Here is a 24471-nt window from a genome sequence, read left to right on the forward strand (position 1 = left end):
GAGAGATTGGCATTACAGCCAAATTAATAGGTTATGCAACCTACCCAGAAATTCTTCGATGCGGACGCTCTCCAGCCACGGCACATGTGGTGCATAGAAATCTGACAGCCATTAAAATAAGACTTGAAATGTGAGGAGGTGGCGTATACATTCCTTGAAATTCTGCCTAATAAACAGGCCAATCAATCCCTTTTCGTTTTAAATTTGTATAACCCCCTAAAGACAAAAGTCCATCTGCATCGGAAATGGATGATCAAAGCCAATAAGCACGCCGATAAAGCACTGCTCGTAGTGCTGGGAGATTTTAATGCCTGGCATTGAACCTGGGGCTACCCAAAGGGTGAAAATAAAGGCAACAAGATCCGGGAAACCGCACAAGCCTATGGTTTCACGACCCGGAGCGCCCCAGGCGCATTGGCAACAGTGCGAGTCGAAATACGTCCCCCAACCTAGCCCTCGTGAAAAACGTAGCAAAAACCACATGGGACCATACTGAAATAAATGTGGGAAGTGATTACTACATTCCAACTATCACGGCTTTTCTAAAGGGCTACCGGAAACGTAAACTTACTATTCGGCATACCAGGTGGGACACTTTTCGTTATGCTCACAATCATTGAACTCCCGCACCCATCACCAACCTTGAAGAGCTCGCTGAATGGGTTGATACCATACTCCAAGACGCCAACAATGCAACCATAGAGACGGAAATGGAAGATGACGGCCCCACTACAGAGTCGACACTAATTCACGTATGGGAAGCACAAAAGAGCATACAAAACTGATGGTCGTCACAAAAGCATAACAAAAGCCTTCGCAAAAAGCTCGTACAATTAGAAAGGGAAATTGAGCAGCACTCCCAGCTCCTAAGTCAGGAACACTGGCAATAAAAACACATGGTTCTTGCTTATATCGTAAGAAGCCAACAAACACTGACACCAAGAACAACATAGGGGAAATTACTTGTGCTTAAAAAATGAAATAAAGAAATGATAAATTAATGGAAATTAAAGTGGATGAAGAAACAACTTGCTGCAGGTGGGGAATATGTAATGCGAAGGTTATGGGATCCTTCCCCACCTACGGCAAGTTGTTTCTTCATCCACTTTCGTTTCCATTAATTTATTGTTTATTTATTTCATTTATTAAGCACAAGTAATTTCCCCTATGTTGTCCTTCGGGTCAGTGTTTGTTGGCTTCTTATGATATGACTAATAAAAATCGTGCCCCTCGGTTAACCCCCTTTCTTCTCATTAATGGTTCCTGCTTAGGCACTTAATCGACCTAAATCAAACCAAGTCTGCATCGCGAAAAAACATGCAAAGAATTATTAATTCCTTCTTCGGGGATGACGAGGCACTCATTAAAAAGTTAAAAAATAGCTACTTCAAGGACGACAATGACTTCCCTGTTTCAAATACCTACACAGGGCAAGAAAATGAAGCCCTCGATAAAGACATTGAGGAGGCTGAAGTTCAAGCTCTTCTTAATTGCATAAGGGCCACAGCTGTGGCCGGTGAAGACGGGGTCACAAATAAGATGCTCAGGAACCTAGATGACCATTCAATCAGAAATTACAAGGTTCTTCCAACACTCATTGGAAAGCTGGCACCAACCATCCCTCCCAGCTGGAAACATGCAAAAGTCGTTTTTATACCCAAACCGGGCAAGAAGCTCGGCTTAGGAAACTTAAGACCAGTTTCCTTGACCTCTTGCTTAGGAAAAGTCATGGAGCATGTAATACTCGAAGGCTTAATGACTACGCTGAGACGCAGGGGCTATTGCCTCACATGATGGTGACTTTTAGGCCCAATCTTTCCACCCAGGACATAATGTGGCAATTCCAACACGACATCCTGCAACCAGGCCCTATCAGAGGCACACAGACCATACTAGCGCTAGACATAAGCAAGGCCTTTGACGGTGTAACACATCGTTCAATCATAACTAATCTGAACCAGATGAATGTGGGGAAATGCAGTTTTAAATATATCTCAAACTTCCTCAGGGAGAGAACTGCAGAAATTCATCTGGACGATCTCAAGAGAGCACGCTTTTTCAGGACCAAGAGGAACCCCACTAGGAGCAGTTCTCTCACCTTTCCTTTTAATATTACCATTAGAAAATTGCCACCCCTCCCAGATGCCATACCCCGCATTAGCCATTCAATATATGTAGACGACATAACAATCTGGACAAACACTGGCTCAGATGGCAAAATTTCAGAGGCATTGCAAACGGCTGCGGACACGGCTCAAGACTACGCTAAACTAAACGTGCTAACATGTTCTGCTCAGAAATTTCAACTACCAATAATCAGAAACAGAACAGACAAAACAGACAGCCAACAGCAGGCCTCCACAATAGGGGTTCGAATAGAATCTGGCCCAGTCGAGCCTGTGCTGACCATCCGGATGCTGGGAATGCTCATACAGCACAACACCCGCAATGCACAGGCTATAGCCGGGCTACAATCCACGATCCGACAAATGTGCGGATTAATCCTCCGAGGGTAGATTTTTTTTTCACCATATGTGACCACCCAGGGTCGATTTTTTATTGCAAATTTCAATTCTTCTTAGGGACTTATTTTGAAAAAAAATTTATTGTAATTTTTCCAGGGTGACCGTAAAGTGAGAAAAATATTTTGCATTGGTATATACGTACTCTTCATTCATGAATAACAACAATAAAAAAGGAAATAAACTAATAAGAATTATAAATTTGGTGCCTTGTTATACACATAGTTCAAGGCTTTGAAAATCCGCACACGAGAATATTTTGCAAGTCTCAAATATTCCTGCTCTTACACTAATATGTACGTCCATAGCATAATTGAACTGCGTAGGTGTGTGTACTGTTTGGTTGTGTGCTCATCAAAAAAGCAAAACATGTGACAAACTTCCGCTAATCTAATCTTATCGCCAACCAGCTAGGGCAATTAGTTTTCGAGAGTCGAAAAAAAAAAATGAGAAAAAAAAAAAAAAAAACGGCAACGCATGCACGGCGGCATCCTTCCTATGCGCACCCCTGTGAGCACTAAACGTGCAAGAAACAAGCGGTCGCCCTTTGAGTGATTAGTAACGAGATAACCATCAGTTTTGCAAGCGCAAGAAGCCAAAACCGCCCGCAGCACAAAACCCAAACCGCCGCCCACCCGCACGCGCGCCAGCGGTAGTATATAGACGTGCGGGAGCAAAGTAGCACTAAAACAAACGAAAACCGAGAGAGGGAGGCACGCAAAAAAAATTCCATGTACTCCCACATAGGGCAGCACATAACAGAAAAGAAAAAGTTAGAAAATCGGCGCGCTTTTTGAATGTACTGGCGGCGCCGTAAATACACGGATTTGACCATTTTTGGACTTGTTTTGCGGCGCCGTATATTTACGTCATTGACCCTCAAAGGGTTAATAAAAAGAGTCGCATCAAGGTACACAGGCATGAAGGAGAGGGACCTCTATGACAGCTGATTTAGGCCTTTCTGATCCGTCGCATAGTGTACTCCCACCGTTACTGCCACCTAAGGCGAGCGGATAGGGACAAAATTAACGCCTTAATCCGTCTAGCATACAGAACAGCGTTGGGCCTACCCAAATAACCAATTCAGACAAACTATTGAGATTAGGAATACATAACACTATAGAAGAACTGATCGAGGCGCACAAAATGGCGAAGATTTTCCGTCTGTCCGGTACACTGGCCGGCAGGTACATTCTGGACAAGCAGGGCTTAAATCCCACAATCGCCTCGGTGGGACGAACCCCCTTGCCACAAATAGCAAGACAACAACTGATCACTGATCATTAAACCTATTCCTAAAAACATGCTCCCAGGAAGGCACGGCAGTTGTCGTATGGCCAGGGCAGAGCAGTTGTGGGATAAGTATAAGGACGACCACTCTGTGGCCTATGTGGATGCGGCAGCGCAGGGTAACCGAAACTATGTTGTGGGCGTACTGACCGAGAGCGGCCACATTTTAGGCGCAGTCAAGGTCGAGGCCTTCTCCGCCCTTGAGGCAGAGGAGACTGCGATTGTTCTAGCCATCACGAATGACTTCGTTCATACAATCATGAGCGATTCAAAAAGCGCAATCTTAAATTACAGTAAAGGCCCTGTTAACAAAACTACACAGCAAATCTTAAACAATTATTACCACACTTTCTATCAAACGGACAGACTTATCAATCTAGTATGAGTCACCGCCCACTCCGGAAATCCTGGGAACGAGAAAGCGCACCGCATTGCCCGAGGGTTAACAAGCCATGAGGGGCGCCACTCCGACTCGGATTCTCCGGGTGCAGCGGTGACCACATATAACGAAATCACAAACTTGTATAAAGAAATGAGGCGCACTTATCCAGCACCTCATTGGGACCTTACAAGAGCGCAGGCCACTGTCCTTCGCCAGCTTCAAACAAACTCTTTTCTCAGCCCACATAGACTGGCGATTGTCACCAAATGGGGAATTTAACAATATATGTCAAAATTGTAACCTGAACGAATTGACAACACAAGACCACATCCTCTGGGGATGTTAGAGGTTCGCCTCCTCCAAAAACGCTCTTGCCAGCCCCCTCTAAACTTACCTGGGAGGCCTTACTTAGGCCTGCCACCATGCTCGGGGAACAACTGAAAATCATCACTTGGGCTGAAGGAGTCGCCCCCAACAGGGGCCACCCTGAGATCCCGCTATGATTTTTTAATAAAGATGGAACCGCCACTGAAGAGGCCCAGTGATTACCTGACACAGTGTCACAGAGCAGCATTGGCACTATGAGAGATGCCCTAGTTGTGGGCTCTGATTTAATTCAGACCACCTGGGTTTCTTGAATGCGCACCCAAAGCTCGCTACACGAGCACTCTTGTACTATTCTGCCCCCATCAGAACGCAGCCAGAGTGGCTGGGAATTGAACCTGCCACTTCAACAGCACAGCTCCGTAGCCACTGAGCCACAATGGTAAAGTCACATATGGAATTCATCTCATGGTTACCATTTAAATATCAAGGAGTGGTGAAGTAAAACAAAGTATGCCAGTTTTTACACAAGGTGCCTGGAGGAGAGGGTTGCATGAAAATACAGGGTTTACGTGCTGTGATATATTGCACTTGTTTCTCTATCAACAAGTGCAGTCAGTGTCCAAAGTTTACAGGATCTGAGAAAAAATTTCCCAGCAGTTTGCAACCTACTGTAGCCAGTAAAATGGTACACTAGATTTTTCACATATACTAATAAGGCTGGAAATAAAGCTTTTTTTGATGCTTCAGGATGTTTTGCTGTGCGTGCGAAAAATCCCAAAGTGGCGAAGTGGAAGCAGACTTCCCTAAAGGATAAAAAGGGGAAGAACCAGACGGATGTTGTGGAGGCCTTCAGCTCATCAAAGCAAACCATGAATTTAAGCATCAGCAACAAGGAGGTAAGCACCTGTGATGTGTTCTGTGGGTTTCTTTGTGGTTGTATCCTTGCGCTTTAAGGAGGCAATCGTGGCCAAGAAAGTATCAGGTGACTTGCAACCTAAGCTGTTCACACTTTGCGAGGTGTTTCACGACATTGAAGAGGCACTATACTCGTTTGGCTTCACAACGCCAGTTCACTACGCATTCCTGTCAACCATAGAGTTTCACACAATTACTAGAGGGAACACTGCTGCTGCGATCGTTGAGCGACCATGGGAATGATGGGTAGCCCATGGGTTTATTTGTCTGATCTTCGTGCTTGGGGCTTCAGACATTCTTGTCGCTTTGTTTATTACGATATATCTTGGCCTAAACTGGACTAAATGTAAAAGTAGTTTAAACTTTCCTTTTAATGCAAAATAGGACTCTGCAAGCATGCATAATTAGGCTTGTGCAAATATTCAATATTTTCTAATAGTTGAACGAATAATGCGCTATTTAATATTTGCTTCAATTATAATTTTGTTATTCGGAAATTTTGAAGTATTCGGCTCAAACGAATAGCCACACGCGGCAGGGAGAAGGCGTTTTCGGAAGTTTCGGATTTAGTAATACTTTTCCCAATCCAATCCAAATCAAGCCAGGAAAACAGAACTATACTCAGAACAAAGGCATACAAAAACGCATCCCGTCGGCATAGTGGTGTGGTCGATTGCGTTTAGTGGGCGACTCTGTCTCTGCCGCGGCGGCATTTGATCAATCCCAGCCGCCTTGGACCACTCCAGAGAGCACCATGGGGGACTTGCATGCGGTCAGCAATCCGATTTGGAACATTTTTGTAAAGATTCCACCGGGAACCGAAGCTCGATGTCTTAAAGGCAAGGCAGTCCTGAAGACCCCAACAAGTACGACAACAACCCTAGCAACGCATTTAAGGAGACGCCCAGACTTGCACAAGGACTACCAAGAGAAGCGGGACGCACGCGAAAGGCCATCCAAGCTCAAGGGGGCAAGCAAGGCAAGTGGTCAACAGTCATCCATAGCTGACAATTTCAAGCCGAAAATGAAAGCGTCGGCCCCAAAAGCCCAACAGATGACAAAAATGATAGCTCGCTTTGTAGCTCGTGGTATGCACCCCTACAACAACATTGTCAAAGAACCGGGTTTCCTCAACATGATGAAGTTCGCTATGCCGAATTATGCTGTGCCGTCTCGGACAACGTTCTCGAGAGCCATTATTCCGGACCTCTACAATCAAGCAAAGAGAAGGTGAAAAAGAAGCTTGGGGACATTTTTGCAAGCGGAGTGGAGTCACTTTCAATCACAACTGATGGTTGGACATCGTGGGCAAATGACAGCTACATTTGTGTAACTTGTCACGTCATGGACAATGACTTCGTGCAACACGTGCATGCATTGGCTTGCACGGAGATGGCAGACTCTCACATTGCAGAAAACCTGGAGCTATTTATCACAGGTGTCATCGAGGAGTGGGGACTTCCAGCCCATGATACTGTGCCAATCTTCGTCGTTACAGATAATGGAAGGAACTTTACTTCTGCAGTAGCGCGGTCGTCCTGGAGTGGTGTGCAGTGTTTCGGACACACCCTTCAGTTGTCTGTCAGTGATGCCAAAAGAGAAGCATCAGGGTTTTTGCAGCTCTGTGCTAAGGCCAGAGCGATTGTGGCTAGATACAAACGGAGTGCCAAGGCCCGAGGACGGCTTCAGGAAATTCAGAGAAGCATGCAGCTGGACCTTTTCGAGGTTATACAAGACGTCCCAACGTGATGGAACAGTGGGCATGCCCTGATGGCCAGGCTTGTGAAGCTCCGTAGGGTCATCACTGTAGAACTTTCAGAATCTGACACAGTTCCAAACTTGAACACAAGTGAGTGGAAGCTTATGAATGCAGCAGTGCAAGTCTTGAAGCCACTTGACCATGCCACAACTGAACTGTCTGGGGACAGATATCCCACGCTGTCACAAGTCATTCCCCTGTTGCAGTGTACCGAGGTGGTTCTAGCTGAACATGTTTCCGAAGGTGGTGAGGCAGCATTGCTTGCCTGAAGCCTTTTGCGTAGCATCAAGACGAGGTTCCCTGATATCAAGATGTCACGCCTTCCTGCATTGACTCGATCCTAGATACAAAGATGTCTGTTATGCTGAACGACCCGCAAAGCAATGGGCGTTCACTCTACTCACAACGGCAGCAGAAGAGACTGTGCCAGTTGATCAACATGGTACAGCAACAAGTGAGAACAGCACCTACTCTGCAGACCCATCAGGGGACTCTGTGTGGAGGGCTTTTACACACTTCAGTTCGCGAGCACATCATCAGTCAAGCTGTACAATCTCGAATGAGGCTGCTAGGTACTTGAAGGCCCCCCTTCTTTCCCTGTACGAAGACCCACTTGTGTGGTGGAAAAGCAAGGGCAGCCACCTTTACCCAACCCTGGTTGCAGCTGCCCATAGGTATCTTTTGATACCAGCCACCCAGACAAGAAGTGAAAGGCTTTTTTTGACTGCAGGACCTGTTGTAAGCTGCAGAAGGGAGCACCTCAAATCCCAGCATGTGGAACAGCTAGTGTTTTTGCACGAAAATTTGTAGATTTTCATAAATAATCAAGCTGTTTACTTTCCTTGAATAAATCCCAGACCTTAGCCCTTTGCCGTGTTTTTTTTCTTTACCTGCTACTATTCGAAGTATTTGCTTCGAAATTATTCGAGAATTACTATTCGCTTCGAACCAAAAAAGCACTATTCGCTCAAGCCTACGCATAATCACTGCTAACTGCAGTGGTTCCACTTGTCCATGCGCCCGTGGCATAATACAGTGGAACCCCGATTATACGACTTTCTCAGGACTGCGAAAAAGCATCGTAAAATGCGGCTGTTGTAAAATCTGAACATATGTTATGCCTATAAAAATACTACTTATTTCGTGCGACAGATTTACGAGAAACTTCAATGTAAACTACTAACATACTCAGCAGGGCTTGGAAACCCAAATTACCAAAAAAATAAATGCGATAAGAATTAATGCTGCAGTACAGGTACTAATCATGCATTATTCAAAGGAACCTTTACAGCACTCCACTGCACACTGGCACGATTCCTGCCAGCCGGCACAAACTTTTAAAAAAGTAGGTAAGTTTCTTTTGGACCTTGGGCCTCTTCGATTTTCGGAGTTCTGGCAGCACGCTGGCAGCCAGATGGCAGCCAGCTAGTACCGGTTCTGATAGGAAGTCACGTGGATGGGATCCCAAGACAGCCCGAACCTGCCCGAAGTTTGCAAAATTGAACGCCGGGACAGCTGGCCGAATGTAAACATGCCACCAGCATGGCAGCGCCCGGCGTATTTGGCTCATTTATGCATTGCCAGCTTGAAAATATATACATGTAGTTGCATTCAGAGATACGATCACTTTCGCGCGACTCGGCGCAGGACGCGCACTGGGCCAACCTCACCTTGCGCAGCGCAACAGATGGCCACCGATGCGGCGTATGACAAGACGCGAGATCGTGCGTAAGTGATTGTATACTCGAAAGCGATATCTCGAGGATCCCTGCTCGCAGCAATCATGTCGCCCACCGGCAACATTGATGAGTTGGCGTTGTGTCATCACAAGACATGAAAAAGCAGGTTATCGGGTACGTCTCATACGCAAGAAATTTCGTGCCGACCTGCTTGGGCTTTGATTTCAGAAAGTTTGTTGTGGCTGATTGTGCTTCTCATTTTGACCCTAAGGAGCTGGGGACGCGGCTGGTGCATGAAAATGCACGCCGCCTGCGACCAGCAAAACGTTTCACACATTGGTCGCGATCATGAGAGCGATAAGCCAATGTACGTGTGTATAATGTACCGAGTGCAATCATTGCATTCTTAGATCAACGGCCTGCAGTCGAACACATATCGGTTTCGAGCTGCCACCTAAGCATACGATGGAGAGACGGAGCGAACACGGGCTAGCTGCAAAGCCTTCGCTAACTGCAACAAAAGGAGATATATACATACGCCAGATATGTGAAAAGGAAGGCCACCAGAGAAAGACGAACCCAAAATGTATCGCAATGTGTGAATGAGCGTCTACAACTTGCGTGGAACACGATGGAGATAACATGCACACATGAGAGCGCAGCGCGCTGACCACCGCCGCGAAGAAGCCTTCAGGGGACACACACACATACACACACAAAAGCTTCAAACGGTTCACCACTACTCGTATCACACCGCTTCGCAATGGGGAACGAAGCGTAAGCACCTAAAAAGATAACGCTAGAAGTAAGGAAATCCGAAGATGACCGTAGACAGTTGGCTGAGCGAGGTAAATGTAAGCCCTCAAGTGCCCGCGTTGCAATCTGTGAAGTCCCCGCAAAGATGGCGGTGAGCGCCAATCGCCTCTTTTAGTCGTCTGTAAGCCAGAGAACTTCCAGAGAGCAGCCAGACCAAAATCGTCCTGGCAGGTTCTGGCAGCCCGCGGGTAGCCAGAACCGTCCAGCGCGAGCAAAACGAACGCACGGCGGAAGTGCGTAGCGCAGCAGGCGGAGCAACCCGAGAAAAACGCTCTGGCTGGCTCTGGCAGCCTGCGGGTAGCCAGAAGTGGAAAATCGAAGAAGCCCCTCGTTTGATCCATGAACCAAGAGCTTTCGCTCGAGTTGGGCAATGTCCAAAAGGAAGTCCTCTGCGGCGGCACGTGAACAGATGAAGTTCCGGATGCCGTCTATGTGCCGTAGCACCTCAGCGAACGGGGTAGGCAGAGACACGGCATCTGTGGCGTCGTCGTTGTCCTTGTCCGATGTCGCAGCGGTGTTGGCACTAGGCAAAGCCTCCTCGATGGCGTCATCCAGCGACACCTCGCCACAGATCGCAACATTGTCGTCTGCCCCCACGTGCTCGGCGAAGGTCGTGGTGAGGTTTAAACCCTCAAAATCGTCGTCGGCAAAGCCTGCACCGGCCTCAAGCAGCATCGAGGTTGTTGCATCCCCAGCAGAGGAGGCAGTCTCTCACTTTTAAAGCCAACAGTGCTTGAACAAGTTAGCGATTGTGCTTCGTGACCCTGCGTTCCACGAACTGGCAATAAAATGCATGGCGTCGAGCACAGTGATCTTTTTGCCCGACTCGCTGTGCTCCATAGCTGCCAGCAGACACTGCACTAACCACTTCCGGTACCCTTGCTTGACGCACTTAATGATGCAGGCATCCAGCGGCTGCAGCTGGCTTGTGCAGTTGGGTGGAAAAAAAACAACCTTTATGTTCCTCAGGTTGGACGTATCGGGTGGGTGGCAAAGTTCACTGTCCACGAAAAGCAATATTTTCCTCGCCTTAGCACCCATTTTGTTATCCAGCTGCTGCAAAAGATTGCTGAAGAGCGAAGACGTCATCCACGCCTTTTTATTGAAGTTGTAGCTGCACGGCAGCGTCTTCAAGTTCGTAAATCTTTGAGAGTCAATGACGTAAATATACGGTGCTGCGAGCGAACGCCAAAACGGACGAAGCTGTACATTTATGGCGCCGTCTGTATATTTAAAAAGCGCACCAATTTCCTAAATTTTTCTTTTCTGTCGTGTGCTGCCACTATGTGGGAATGCAGGGAATTTTTTTCGCACGCCTCCCTCTCTCACTTTTCGTTGCATGGTTTGTTTTAGCGCTAATTCGCTCCCGTGCGTCTACATAGTACCGCTCGCGCATTGGCGCACGCGCGCGGGCGGCGGGTTGGGTTTTGTTCTGCAGGCGGTTTTGGCTTTTTCTGCTTGCAAAACTATCTCGTTACTAATCGTTCAAAGGGCGACCGCTTGTTTCTCGCTCGTTTAGTGCTCACAGGGGTGCGCATAGGAAGGATGCCGCCGTGCATGCGTTTTCACTGCTTTCTTTTTTTTTCTTCTTTTTTTTTTGACACTCGCGAAAACTAATTAATTACCTCTGGTTGGCGATAAGATGAAGATTAGCGGAAGTTTGTCACAGGTTTTGCTTTTTTGACGGGCACACAACCACACAGTTTTCTTGAGTGCGCACACCTACGCAGTTCGATCACGCTATGGATGTACATATTAGTGTCTATTAGTTGTTTTTTCATCCACTTTCATTTCCATTAATTTATCGTTTCTTTATTTCATTTATTAAGCACAAGTAATTTCCCCTATGTTGTCCTTGGTATCAGTGTCTGTTGGCTTCTTGTGATATGACTGATAAAAATTGGGCCCCTCAGTTAACCCCCTTTCTTCTCTTCTCGTCTCTCTCTCTCTCTCTCTCTCTCTCTCTATATATATATATATATATATATATATATCTTGAAATACCACGGTCGAGACGACGTTTTATTCCAAAAAGGAAAAATGGCGCCGATGCAAAAACGAACACGAGCCGATGATTGATGATGACTTTGTACAGATGAAGATCATCATCATCATCATCAGCCTAGTTACGCCCACTGCAGGGCAAAGGCCTCTCCCATACTTCTCCAACTACCCCGGTCATGTACTAATTGTGGCCATGTTGTCCCTGCAAACGTCTTAATGTCATCTGCCCACCTAACTTTCTGTCGCCCCCTGCTACGCTTCCCTTCTCTTGGAATCCAGTCCGTAGCTCTTAGTGACCATCGGTTATCTTCCCTCCTCATTACATGTCCGGCCCATGCCCATTTCTTTTTCTTGGTTTCAACTAAGATGTCGTTTACCCGCGTTTGTTGCCTCACCCAATCTGCTCTTTTCTTATCCCTTAACGTTACACCCATCATTCTTCTTTCCATAGCTCGTTGCGTCGTTCTCAATTTCAGCAGAACCCTTTTCGTAAGCCTCCAGGTTTCTGCCCCATATGTGAGTACTGGTAACACACAGCTGTTGTACACTTTCCTTTTGAGGGATAGTGGCAACCTACTGTTCATGATTTGAGAATGCCTGCCAAACGCACCCCAACCCATTCTTATTCTTCTGGTTATTTCAGTCTCATGATCCGGATCCGTGGTCACTACCTGCCCTAAATAGATGTATTCCCTTACCACTTCCAGTGTTTCGCTACCTATCGTAAACTGCTGTTCTCTTCCGAGACTGTTAATGGTGTATCCACACGACGGACGGCTCCGCGCAAATCTGTGCCGCGGACGCTTATTCCGCCGCCCGTCCGGCTGCGAAGCGCATCCAGACGACGGACGGACTGAGTAGGCGACCGCGCCGGAAAAATAAAGATGGCGGCTACGCCCGAAGCGACTGCCGTCCGCCTCGAACGTGTCAAGTCGTCGTCGTCCACTGTGTGGCCCGTAACTTTCAAACTGAGGATTGTATGTGGTTTAAATTTGTGTCCAGAAGCTTCGACAGCAATGTATTCGTGATGAGTGGACACCGTTTCCGAAAGAGATACTCAGATTCTCGGCGTGTAGGCTTAGAGTGGCTGTATTGGCTGAACATGGCCTCGAAGATGTTGCGGCGGCGCGGGCGGATCTCAGTGGCCGGAAGGTAATATAATTGTTGTTTTTACTCATTCTAGATGGCGCCATCAGTGTAACAAAGACTTTGTCATAGGTGTTTTCACTCTGAATGAAAATGGAGATCGAAAGGAAACGACGGTTGGCCGCAATGACTGTTGTTTTGTCCGAATTGAACACGAATGGTGTCAGCAGCGATGAAGCTGTTTCAGAAAGATCCCAAAGCCGCGCTTGTTGCCAGACTGCAGAGCATGCTAGGCTAAATCCGCAGCATTCGACCCCCAAAATCCGGATGCGAAAAATAGCTCGGCATTTTCCGTCCGTGGGGGTCGCGGACGACGCGCGGACGGCACAAATCCGTGACGCGTAGTCACGTGATGCGCAGTCCGTCGCGAAAAAGACGGATTTCGTCCGTCGTGTGGATCCACCATAAACAGTACTTTAGTTTTCTGCAGATTAATTTTCAGACCCACCCTTCTGCTTTGCCTCTCCAGGTCAGTGAGCATGCATTGCAATTGGTCTCCTGAGTTACTAAGCAAGGCAATATCATCAGCGAATCGCAAGTTGCTAAGGTATTCTCCATCAACTTTTATCCCCAATTCTTCCCACTCCAGGCCTCTGAATACCTCCTGTAAACATGCTGTGAATAGCATTGGAGATATCGTATCTCCATGTCTGACGCCTTTATTTATAGGGATTTTGTTGCTTTCTTTGTGGAGGACTACGGTGGCTGTGGAGCCGCTATAGATATCTTCCAGCATTTTTACATATGGCTCATCTACACCCTGATTCCGTAATGCCTCCATGACTGCTGAGGTTTCGACTGAATCAAACGCTTTCTCGTAATCAATGAAAGCTATATATAAGGGTTGGTTATATTCTGCACATTTCTCTATCACTTGATTGATAGTGTGAATATGGTCTATTGTTGAGTAGCCTTTACGGAATCCTGCCTGGTCCTTTGGTTGACAGAAGTCTAAGGTGTTCCTGATTCTATTTGCGATTACCTTAGTAAATACTTTGTAGGCAACGGACAGTAAGCTGATCGGTCTATAATTTTTCAAGTCTTTGGCGTCCCCTTTCTTATGGATTAGGATTATGTTAGCGTTCTTCCAAGATTCCGGTACGCTCGAGGTTGTGAGGCATTGCGTATACAGGGTGGCCAGTTTCTCTAGAACAATCTGACCACCATCCTTCAACAAATCTGCTGTTACCTGATCCTCCCCAGCTGCCTTCCCCCTTTGCATAGCTCCTAAGGCTTTCTTTACTTCTTCTGGCGTTACCTGTGGGATTTCGAATTCCTCTAAGCTATTCTCTCTTCCACTATCGTCGTGGGTGCCACTGGTACTGTATAAATCTCTATAGAACTCCTCAGCCACTTGAACTATCTCGTCCATATTAGTAACGATATTGCCGGCTTTGTCTCTTAACGCACACATCTGATTCTTGCCTATTCCTAGTTTCTTCTTCACTGTTTTTAGGCTTCCTCCGTTCCTGAGAGCCTGTTCAATTCTATCCATATTATAGTTCCTGATGTCCGCTGTCTTACGCTTGTTGATTAACTTAGAAAGTTCTGCCAGTTCTATTCTAGCTGTAGGATTAGAGGCTTTCATACATTGGCGTTTCTTGATCAGATCTTTCGTCTCCTGCGATAGCTTACTGGTTTCCTGTCTAACGGCGTTACCACCGACTTCTATTGCGCACTCCTTAATGATGCCCATGAGATTGTCGTTCATTGCTTCAACACTAAGGTCCTCTTCCTGAGTTAAAGCCGAATACCTGTTCTGTAGTTTGATCCGGAATTCCTCTAGTTTCCCTCTTACCGCTAACTCATTGATTGGCTTCTTGTGTACCAGTTTCTTTCGTTCCCTCCTCAAGTCTAGGCTAATTCGAGTTCTTACCATCCTGTGGTCACTGCAGCGTACCTTGCCGAGCACATCTACATCTTGAATGATGCCAGGGTTCGCGCAGAGTATGAAGTCGATTTCATTTCTAGTCTCACCATTCGGGCTCCTCCACGTCCACTTTCGGCTAACCCGCTTGCGGAAAAAGGTATTCATTATACGCATATTATTCTGTTCTGCAAACTCTACTAATAATTCTCCTCTGCTATTCCTAGAGCCTATGCCATATTCCCCCACTGACTTGTCTCCAGCCTGCTTCTTGCCTACCCTGGCATTGAAGTCGCCCATCAGTATAGTGTATTTTGTTTTGACTTTACCCATCGCCGATTCTACGTCTTCATAAAAGCTTTCGACTTCCTGGTCATCATGACTAGATGTAGGAGCGTAGACCTGTACAACCTTCATTTTGTACCTCTTATTAAGTTTCACAACAAGACATGCCACCCTCTCGTTAATGCTATAGAATTCCTGTATGTTACCAGCTATTTCCTTATTAATCAGGAATCCGACTCCTAGTTCTCGTCTCTCCGCTAAGCCCCGGTAACACAGTACATGCCCGCTTTTTAGCACTGTATATGCTTCTTTTGTCCTCCTAACCTCACTGAGCCCTATTATATCCCATTTACTACCCTCTAATTCCTCCAATAACACTGCTAGACTCGCCTCACTAGATAGCGTTCTAACGTTAAACGTTGCCAGGTTCAGATTCCAATGGCGGCCTGTCCGGAGCCAGGTATTCTTAGCACCCTCTGCAGCGTCACAGATCTGACCGCCGCCGTGGTCAGTTGCTTCGCGGCTGCTGGGGACTGAGGGCCGGGGTTCGATTGATGTATTCATATAGGAGGTTGTGGCCAAGTACTGCACCAGGGTGGCCAATCCTGCTCTGGTGAGAGAGCGCGTTACCGGTTCTGGTCACCGGGATCAGGCCGCACTCCAGGCCTGTTTGTGCAATTTTCTCAACGCACGGTTCTTTTTTTTTTTTTTTTGTATTTTCCGGTGGAGAATAGCGCGGCACCGGGATTTGAATCACGGTCCTCTTGCACTGGAGACGGATACTCTACCGTCCCCGTAGGAGTTAAATTAAAAATTAATTTATGGGGTTTTACGTGACAAAACCACTTTCTGATTATGCACGCCGTAGTGGAGGACTCCGAAAATTTCGACCACCTGGGGTTCTTTAACGTGCACCTAATTCTAAGTACACGGGTGTTTTCGCATTTCGCCCCCATCGAAATGCGGCCGCCGTGGTCGGGGTCCGATCCCGCGACCTCGTGCTCAGCAGTCTAACACCATAACCACTGAGCAACCACGGCGGGTCCCGCAGGAGTTGTACGCCTCATTTAACCTACAGTGGTGCCCTACTTGGTCAGTCAAGGTGGACCAATCTGAGCTCGGTTATACCGCATGGATGGCACTCGGCTAGAGAACCTGGTATTTATGACCTGCCCATGTGAGTGTGAGGCCATACATATTTGAAGATATATATCTTTCTTTTTTTTTTTTTTTTAGGTGGGTTCCCGTACAGTGATAAAATAAAGGAAAAGACATTAAAAGAAAGAAAAAAAAAGAAAGAAAAAAAGAAAAAGATGAAGATGAAGTCCGCATAAATGCTTACACTAATTTCCCCCGTGGACGGAAGCGGCCAGCCTGGCCGCACATTAGACAGTGGAACGGAGATGAAAGGGCTTCAGGCGAGAAACGTGCACGATCTCCGTTCCGCGGCAGCGTCGGTCAGTTGGGGCCTCAACAGGTGTAATGTGATAGTTCACCGGCGAGGTCTGCTCTACGACTTTGTAGGGGCCAATATATCGCGACTCAAGCTTCTCACATAAACCGGGTGTTCGTGCAGGTGTCCATAGGAGCACATCGTCACCAGGGCGGTAGGAAACGACGCGATGGGAGGCATCGTACCGATGTTTGCGATAGTCTTGGCTGGCTACAGTGTTCAGACGGGCGCGACGACGAGATTGGGCAAGACGAGACACAAACTGGTCGCAAATGAATGGTGAAGCGTTGACGGGGCCAGAGAAGAAAGAAACGTCGAGTGATGAGGTTGGGTGGCGGCCGTATACTAAGAAAAACGGAGAGTATCCGGTGGTCCGTTGAACAGACGTGTTGTATGCAAATGTTACAAATGGGAGAATCGCATCCCAGTTACGATGATCAGGTTGAATATACATGGATAGCATGTCACACAGCGTGCGATGAAATCGCTCTGTTAGGCCGTTGGTTTGAGGGTGGTAGCTAGACGTTGTCTTGTGCACGGTGTTGGACGCTTGCAGAACTTGACTAAGAGTGCTTGAAAGAAATGCCTTGCCTCGGTCGCTCAAAAGAACGTGAGGCGCCCCGTGATGTAAGTAGACAGCCTGCAAGAAGAAGGCCGCTACTTCTGAGGCAGCTCCTGAGCGTATTGAGGCTGTTTCAGCGTACCGGGTCAAATGGTCAACAGCAGTGACGATCCATCTGTTGCCGTCTGGAGTAGGTGGGAGAGGCCCGAAAAGGTCAATGCCAACGACAGAGAAGGGTTGTGCTGGACAAGGAAGTGGTTGTAGGGTCCCGACCGGAGCAGTAGTAGGTCGCTTACGGTGTTGGCAAAGCGTGCATGAGGCAACATATCTAGCTATGCTCGTGGAAAGGCCTGGCCAATAGAATCGGCTGCGTATGCACTCGTGTGTTTTGTGGTAACCCAAGTGGCCTGACGTAGGGTCATCATGTGAGGCCTGCAGAACTGCAGTGCGAAGAGAGCGCGGTAGAACGGGAACCCATCGATGGCCTTCCGGGTGAAAAATGTACCGGTAGAGCACGTCGTCTTCAAACCTCAACAGTTTATGCTGTTTCCGTAGCCTGGCATTGGGTGGAGATGAAACACCGCTAAGGCAATTGATGATACCATGGCAATAGGAATCGGCGCGCTGGTGAGTGGAAAGCACTGAAGGGCGGTTTGATGGAGTCAAGGAGGAAATCGGTGTAATAGACGAAGCGTCCTCCGTGCGGCCAATTTGACACGGTGATGTGATGTGCTCCGATGATGGTGGTAATGAGCATCGTGAAAGAGCATCGGCATCTTGGTGCTTCCGTCCGGACTTATATACGACATCGAAATCATATGCTTGTAATCGGAGTATCCAGCGGCCAAGGCGCCCAGACAAGTTTTTGATCGTCGACAACCAACATAGGGCATGGTGGTCGGTCACAACCGTGAAATGTCGACCGTGGAGATATGGACGAAATTTCTGAATTGACCAGACAACAGCCAAACACTCTTGTTCGGTTATCAAGTACTTCTTTTCCGCGGAAGTGAGAGTGCGGCTTGCATATGCAACAACCTTTTCGCAAAATTCGTGGTCGCGCTGCAGCAGTACGGCACCAATTCCGTGACCGCTGGTGTCAATATGCAGTAATGTGGGCCCCTTGTCATTAAAATGACAAAGAACAGATGGGGATGTTAGTGCGCGCTTGAGTTCTTGGAACGCGGCTTCACACTGATCGTTCCAATCGAAGGAACTGGAACTAGCAAGGAGCTTGTGGAGGGGCGAGCCAATGCTGGCAAAGTTCCGAATAAAACGTCGAAGTATGAGGCGAATCCAATGAAGCTGCGCAGTTCTTTTGCACGAAGTGGGCGTGGAAAGTTGAGCACCGCGGCAATTTTATCCGGATCGGGCTGGATGCCATCTTTGCTAACGAGATGACTCAGGACTTTAATCGTTGCGCTAGTGAAACGGCACTTCTTCGTGTTTAGTTGAAGTCCGGCATTAGAAAGGCATGTGAGCACTTCATCTAAACGTTGCAGATGGTGAGTGAAAGTCGAGGAAAACACGACGATGTCATCGAGGTAAGATAGACAAGTTTTCCACTTGAGGCCGCGAAGAACAGTGTCGATCATTCTTTCAAATGTGGCGGCAGCATTGCATAGACCGAAAGGCATTACATTAAACTCATAAAGACCATCCGGAGTAGAAAAGGCGGTCTTTTCTTTGTCCGCTTCGTGCATTGGAATTTGCCAATATCCGGAGCGAAGATCAAGGCTGGAAAAGTATTGCGCGCCTTGCAACAAATCAAGGGCGCCATCGATACGGGGCATAGGATATACATCCTTACGGGTGATCTTGTTTAGCGCACGGTAGTCAACACAAAATCGTACCGATCCATCCCTCTTCTGTTAAAACGACGGGTGATGACCAAGCACTGGCGGAGGGACGTATGACGTTTCGTTTCAGCATATCGGCGACGTTCTCCTCGATGATTTTGCGTTCGGCCAAAGAGACTCGGTAGGGACGACGGCGTACAATAGTCTGGCCATCGGTGTCGATACGATGGAAGGCAACGGATGTCTGTCCGAGTGACGAAGTATCCATATCAAATGAGGCCTGGTGCTTCGTAAGCAATTTTAGCAACGCTTCATGTTGAGCAGCAGTAAGGTCAGGACTTATCACGGAAGCAAGGGCAGATGAAGCAGATTTGTCCTGTTGAGGAAGACCTTGCGAGGCGGCAAGAGGAAGCAGGGAGACTGGTTGAGTATCCACATAACAGGTCACTGCGGAGCCTTGAGGTAGGAGGATTGTCTCAGTGGTCGCGTTTAAAGCGATGATTAGCGCATAGCTTTCTTTGAACCGCACCAGGCAGGAAGCGAAGACAATCCCACGGCCAAGACAGCGACCGTAAGGAGTGATGAACACGTCGCCATTGGTGATGTCTGCAGAAAAGAGACTTATGACTTGCTCGTGGCCGGGAGGCAGTAGAGAATCGGCAGCAATGAGAAAACGCAGTCGTGGCTCATCGGCACTCCCGCTGCAATGAACTGTCTCGGTCATATGGACTACACGTTGACGGCAAGAGATTAAAGCGGACGCTGACGAGAGAAAGTCCCAACCTAAAATTAATTCATGAGCGCACGGGAATAAAATCGCGAACATAATGTGATGACGGATACCATCAATGAAGACGCATGCTGTACATTGGGCTGATGGTCGAATGATTGCTCCATTAGCCCCAATCAGGGATGAACCAATATAAGGCGTCTTCACTTTCCGCAGACGAGAGCACAGGTCCGCACGCATAACAGATGTAGTAGCTCCCGTGTCAATCACAGCTAACAAAGGCACACCCTCCACAGACACCAATAACATGTTCGAAGGACGTTCAGGAGGACTTGGAGCACTTAGTTTTCCGGTCGCTAGACATGGAGTTGGGAGACAGGGCGAAGTGGCGATACAGAACATCGGAGCGGCGATGGGGAGCGGCGTCTCGAGGCACGTGTGTTGAGTGCGGTGTTGGAGAAGTCGGCCGGAGATGGAGATCGGCGAACGGCGGGATTATCGTCATAAATGCGGTAAACGCGAGAAGGTGGCTCATCGCGTTCAAAGGCCGCGTAACCACGACGTTCGTCTTGTTGGCGGCGTCGGCAAAACCGGGAGATATGTCCTCGAAAGCCGCAGTAGTAGCAGATAGGTCGCGACGAACGCCAGGCAGAGTAGTAAGGCGGGTTCGGAGCTCGGGTGACTAAAGGTGCCAGGTGATCGTGAACAGGCGCAGGTGGTGTGATTGGAGACGGTGTGGCTGGCATTGCAGCAATCTGGGCGTAAGAAGCCGGTTGTGGGCAAGGAGAAGCGTTGGTATGCTGGGCGTTCTGCAGGGAGGCCAATTCTTCCTTAATAATACCGCGCAGGTCAGTAGAAGCAGGTTGGACGTGAGCGCTGCTGCAAGGGGGTGAGCCATGCGCTTGCAATTCCTCACGAATTATTGCTCGAATGATAGACCGGAGCTCAATACTGTTTGCCAGGGGGTTGTCGGAAAAGTCCGGTTGCAAGCGGATTGATTGCAGGGCGTCGAGGCGCTAACAGACGGAGACGACGTCCGACACCGTGGAAGGGTTTTGAGCGGCGAGTGCGTTGAAGGCAGTAGATCCGATACCCTTAAGAAGGTGTCGCACGCGATCAGGTTCTGGCATGGCACTGTCGACACGGCGGCAAAGCGCGAGGATGTCCTCAATGTATGAGGTATACGACTCGCCATAATGCTGGACGCGCTCAGACAGCCTCTTTTTCGCAACTTCCGAATGAACCGTGGGTGTGCCGAAAATCCGCCGTAGCTGCTCCCTGAAAGACGACCAATCACGGAAGTCTCTCTCATGATTCAGGAACCATGTCTTGGCTACTTGAGAGACGTAAAATGGCAGGTTGTTTAACCTCGATGTCTCGTTCCAGTTGTTGTATTCGCTGACACGATCGTAGTTGTCGAGCCAGTCTTCAACGTCCTCACCAGGCAAGCCAGAGAAGATTTCAGGATCGCGATACCGGTTGTTGGCAGGGCTCGGAGTGGGGGGTGGTTGGCACTTGAACCGAGATGGTGGATGCTGCGGTCTGGTCTTGCGACATGGCGGCCTCTTGGCGTAAGCGGCGTCCCAAACGTAGCTCCAGGAGAGATCTTGAAGTAGATTGAGGTCGAAGGGATCTTAAAGCGCCTCCACCACTTGAAATACCACGGTCGAGACGACGCTTTATTCCAAAAAGGAAAAATGGCGCCGATGCAAAAACGAACACGAGCCGATGATTGATGATGACTTTGTACAGATGAAGATGAAGTCCGCATAAATGCTTACAATATATATATATATATATATATATATATATATATATATATATATATATATATATATATATATATATATATATATATGCCAACCTGAAGATTTGGAAACTCGTAAAGCTATCGCGGCAGGGATGGGGGGAGGAGGTGCGCGGCAGCACTTTTTTTTAAAGGGGGTTTACCTTTTGCGACAAGCTTGCTCACGTTTTCCCAACCGCAAGCGAAATCCATGTCTTGGAGAGTAAAGAGCGAAAACTCCACTGGGGCACAATTTATTTTTGCAATGATTTTGCTGTTGCCGACTTTGCCTTCTTCAGAAACTTCTCCGCGTAGATTTGCTCAAAGCAAGTACCACTCTGGAGCCCCTTGACCATCAGCAGACTTTCGAGTGTTTTCTCACACACAGATGAGCGAAACTCCGTTTGAGTTTTGTTCACAGTGCTGAATATTCTCTCACATTCAGCATTGCTGTGGGGAATGAAGAGAATACCCAGCATAACGATTGAAATTCTGTGGAACCTGAGCAATCCGTTGACACTTCGAACACTTCCCAATTGCGACCACTACATGTCACACCTTGGCTCATTCAGTATGTCAGCTGGAACTTGATATGCTTGCAAGTTGGCAAACTCGACTTCAAATGTGTTGATTGCTTCTTATTTTGATTCGCCACTTTGCTGGGGTAAAATAGCAGGGAACGCCATAATAAAATGACGTACACTGTTGAATGAAGCAGTTTGAGCGAATTCAGCCACCTTGAGATTGACGTCTTCTAGCGGTAATTTGTGGCGAATGTAATCGCATGCTGCCGTTAAGTACAGATGTACAGCAGAGAACTGCTCTCTCTCAATGCAGCTAAGTGTCAACCACAGAGTAGGTTGTGCGGCCAATGAGTATGTTTTCATCACCTTTCTGGTTCTCTGGAGCTCCATAGTCAACTTCCAGCAATAAATGACATGCCTTGACAACACCTGGGCACACAAATCTAGTCACGAAATCCTCAAAAAGGCAGTTCAAGAGGCCTCTCAGTAGATGAATCTGAGGAGCCTGTGCCTGAAGAAGGCAGTTTGTCTTCTCAAAAGCATATAACATTTTGGAGAAAAAGACAGCATGTCCTGTTTAGCTTCGATGACAACAAATAAAACAGGCGCTCCTCACGAGTCACGTGGCTGGCTTCCTCAGAATCCTTGGTATGAAGTTTCAGTTTTTTTGCTTGAGGTCTAGAATGAGCTCCTTTCCTTGTTCGCAAGAGTTTATCACCGTCGGTGCTTTTTTTCCTGAGGCCTGCAGCAGTCTTGTGAAGATGTGTAGCAGACTTTGGGGTCAGTGCAGGATTCTTGGGAGATTGTGAGGAAGTCTTCGGAATTTGGTATGACTCCAAACACAAGCTCTGCTTGTTGGACTGCTTTGTTTCAGATGAAAAAAAGCTGAGTAGTGGTTTCCACTTGTCGAGCAGCCTCTTCAAACACTTTCCCAACGACAGCCAACGTGTCGGCGAATGCTTAAACATCTTTCTGACCTATGCATCATGCATTTTTTGGAAATTTTAAGTCGATCTTTCCGTTTCGAGCTTTTCTCTAGGTAAAAAAAAATGTCAACCAAAGCCTCACCGACCTTTACAGGAAGACCTGAAGCTCCTTTTTGGGTGGCCAAGTTGATGAGATGGCACGGGCAACCAACCCCTATCAAACCTGGTTGAGCCTCTCTCAATACAGCAAAAACACAGTTTTTCTTGCCAATGACGACATTGGCATTGTACGAACACATAGCCCACAGGTTTCCAACAGGCAAATTCCGAGACTTCATCTCGTCCAGAACCAGACAGATTTGCAATCTTGTGACCTGTCGCTTCCCCTTGGATTGTCTCGAGGCAAAGAAGGCGGCTTTCAGCTCGACTCATTTCTTTAACGAAATATGTCACAACAATAGGGTAAAGCTGCATTTCCCTATTGTTACTGCCATCCACAGCGATCGAAAATACTTGCTGTTTTAGAGCATCTAGCAAAGGAGTCTCCGCATCAGCGGCCATTTCCCGAATAATTGACGTCATCTTTGTTCGTCCACAGGTGTAACGTTTCGTTTCTTTGCACTTGGGGAACACTTTTCGGAAAAGCGGTCCGGCATGATCACTGACACTCAGCGGGATGTTGTGTTCAATTAAAATGCCAAGAAGAGGCATTTTGCACGAATCACACCGAGGTCATTGTCGCTGCATACAAAACTTGCTAGGCTTGGCTGAATGTCCACGGCTGGCACTTATCCCTGATGCTTTTTCGAAGCGATGTGGACCTTGATGGCAAACTTGCCGCCATGCGAGATCTTCACATCACAGGCACACGTGGTGCAGAATCGGAACTTCTCCCCTTTCTTCGACGGCATGAAGCATGAAAATTCTGCCGTGAATGATTTCAAAAACACTTGGAAGTACTGTCGGGGTTTCGAGCCCGCCATTGCACTGCAAAGCCGCTACAGGCCGGAGTCGCACTGCATCTGACACGGCAGCTAGTCACACAAAAGGTGAGACCAACACTGCAGTGACCGTAGCTGACTGAAGTTCAAACCCGCGCGCCGGTGCAAGCAAAGGCAACAGCATGGCAACAGGTTTGAGGAGACACTAGAGGCGCTATAGAGCTTTGGATATGGATTCTGACCCCCCTAGTAGACGACAGAAGTCACTACAACCTTGCAGCTGCTGATGATGATATCACGCTTACGTATTGCCCTCTCGTGGCGGCACAAGGTACCAGGGTGTAGTTTCACTACATTTTCACATTTTTTTTTCGCAAATAAAATGTTTTACATAAAATTTAAAGCAAGATTCGTAAATTCGTAAGACTGCTCGAAATTCCTACATCTTACGGAAAATTCGGAAGAGTTGGCAGGTATGCTAATGAAGCACAAATAGCGACGACGACTTGCCACTTTGATTATAAAAGCTCACACACACACACACACACACACACACAAAAACAGAAGTTTCCTTCTGTGAAGGTAAATTCTGCACGTCTTGTTTTTTCCGATCGCAAAAGTGATAGGCGTGCTATGTTTTTCTTTCATAACTCAGGTGCATGCTATATTCAGGTGTGCTTTCATTTTTTACTTTAAACACACAAAAGTTTGGTGAGCGTTAGATCAGGGGGTGCGTTAGAACTGTGTACATGGTAGAT

The 24471-nt window shown here is 47.5% G+C and overlaps 1 protein-coding gene across 2 annotated transcripts in view; it reads right to left on the reverse strand.

Annotated features, from left to right (window-relative positions):
- The window catches only part of LOC126545366 (uncharacterized), a 47128-nt gene that overhangs the window by 15943 nt on the left and 6714 nt on the right, over positions 1-24471 (reverse strand). The window lies entirely within an intron of this gene.

The sequence above is a fragment of the Dermacentor andersoni genome, chromosome 1, assembly GCF_023375885.2.
Source record: "Dermacentor andersoni chromosome 1, qqDerAnde1_hic_scaffold, whole genome shotgun sequence".
Classification (NCBI taxonomy): domain Eukaryota; kingdom Metazoa; phylum Arthropoda; class Arachnida; order Ixodida; family Ixodidae; genus Dermacentor; species Dermacentor andersoni.